We start from the raw sequence: 2,125 nt of genomic DNA, 5'->3' as shown, positions 1-2,125 counted from the left end.
CTATATTTTAAAGAAATCTCCTTATCCTATTTGCTCTGTACCTTGGGAAATTTGAAGTAATGAAGACTCAAATACCATTTCTTCCCTTAACTTAGGCAAAACGAATCTCTCTTTCAGGGTCTAATGGTATTTGGCCATAGAGATAGGATAGTAATTTTCACTTTGGTATATATTCAGGTGTATACATAGCTCTTCTGTTTCTTTCATTAGGCTGAACCCCTGGAGGGCAGCAGCCTGAACTACATACCTTTTGATTCCCTGTGCTTACTGTTCTGTGTCTATGGTTAATGTGTCTATTTCTCACAGAAAGCAAGCAGTTACCTAGAGGCTAGAAGTGGGATGATGCAGATGCAGAATCAGTTTGGTAGCCACATAGAAACTTGCACTCAAGTTTCACTGGCCTCTGCAATATTTACTGAAGCTTTGCAGATGATGCATTTAGAAGAAAAATTGATCCTCTTGTGGATTCTCTTTAACAATCTTGGCAATACATCAATTTGTATCAGTCTACTCCTCAAATACCTGCTGTTGAGAAAGAACTCTGCCATCCAATAAATAGGATAATTATACAAAATTTTAATGTATTTCAAATGCTCTTATGCACTGGATTATTTCCCCTCAAAATACATAGGTAGAAGCCCTAACCCCAAGTACCTGTGACTGTTTTTGAGATATGGCCATTTGAATATGGCATTTTAAAAGGCAATTAAGTTAAAATGAGGCCATCTAGGGTGAATTCCACTCCAATCTAACAGATATCCTTATAAGAAGAAAAGATATGGACACAGAAAGACAGCAGAAAAGAACATATGTGGACAGAGAAAAGAGCATGTGAAGAGGTAGCCAGAAGGCAGTCATCTACAAGACAAGTAGATAGGCTTCAGAAGAAACCAACCTGCCAATACACCTTGACTTCCCAAGCCTCCAGAACTGTGAGAAAATATGTACCTGTTGTTTGAACCACCCAATCTGTGCTACTTTGTTATGGCAGCCCTAGCAAACTAATAATTTATTATACTAATACTCTTAGGCAATTTGTATTAGATGTATATGGGGTTCCCTGCCAGAGATAACATTTCTGTGGGCATTTCCATCTCTTCCAAAAGGGAAGCTTGAGGAAATTATCTTTTAATAACTGAGTATAGTAAATGTGTAGGGTCCTTGAGTTCATTCAGTCTCCCGAGAAATCACTCCTCTGTCTGAATTAAAATATACAATCACATCTTTCTGTGGTTGGAGAGTTTATGAGGCAATCCCAATAATCCCAGAAATCCCAATAATTCCAGAGAGAAGGTGTCAAGGGACTTGTGTGTATGGAGCCATGGACATTGGGACCAGCTCTAACCTGCAGTTACTTGGGCTCTGCTTCCCCCAATGGGCTGAGTATTGGAGCCAGAGCAAGTATCTGTGTGTGTGTGTGTGTGTGTGTGTGTGTGTGCGCGTGTTGGAGTCTCACTATCACCCAGGCTAGAGTGCAGTAGCACACTCACGGCTGCTGTTGCAACCTCGACTTACTGGGCTCAAGTGACCCTTCCACCCCAAAACTCCCATCTCCTAATACCATCACCTTGGGGTTAGGATTTTAACATATAAATTTGTGGAGGGAGACCACAGCATGCCATTATTGGAAAGAACTCTTTCAGAAATACAAATTCGCCGACGAATTCACTGATAATAAGGAAGGTGGATAATCTAGAATTTAATATAAAAGTAAAAACAACATGTTCATAATTCCTTATTGAGTTTGTGGCAGTTCATAATAATTTCACTGAAAATACCCTGTTTTTCTCTTTTTTTTCTTGAGTTGTAGTCTCACTCTGTAGCCCAGACTGGAGTGCAGTGGCCGCTCCCGGCCACAACAGCCTCGACCTGCTGGGCTCCTGCGATCCTTCCGCCTCAGCCTTCCAAGTAGCTGGAATTACGGGCATGCGCTACCATGCCCGGCTGATTTTTTGATTTATTGTGGAGATGAGGTCTCGCCAAGTTGCCCAGGCAGGTCTTGAACCCGCGGGCTCAAGCAATCCACTAACCTCAGCTTCCCAAAGCCCGGGATTACAGGCTGAGCCACCGAGCCCAGCATGCTTGTCCTTCTTTATGGCTGCATAATATTCCGTTGTGTATATGG

Source organism: Carlito syrichta, unplaced genomic scaffold (genome assembly GCF_000164805.1).
Source record: "Carlito syrichta isolate Samal-C Ts95f unplaced genomic scaffold, Tarsius_syrichta-2.0.1 Scaffold315801, whole genome shotgun sequence".
In the NCBI taxonomy this organism is placed as follows: domain Eukaryota; kingdom Metazoa; phylum Chordata; class Mammalia; order Primates; family Tarsiidae; genus Carlito; species Carlito syrichta.
The sequence above is the reverse complement of the archived record's forward strand: the minus strand, read 5'-3'. Positions refer to the sequence as shown.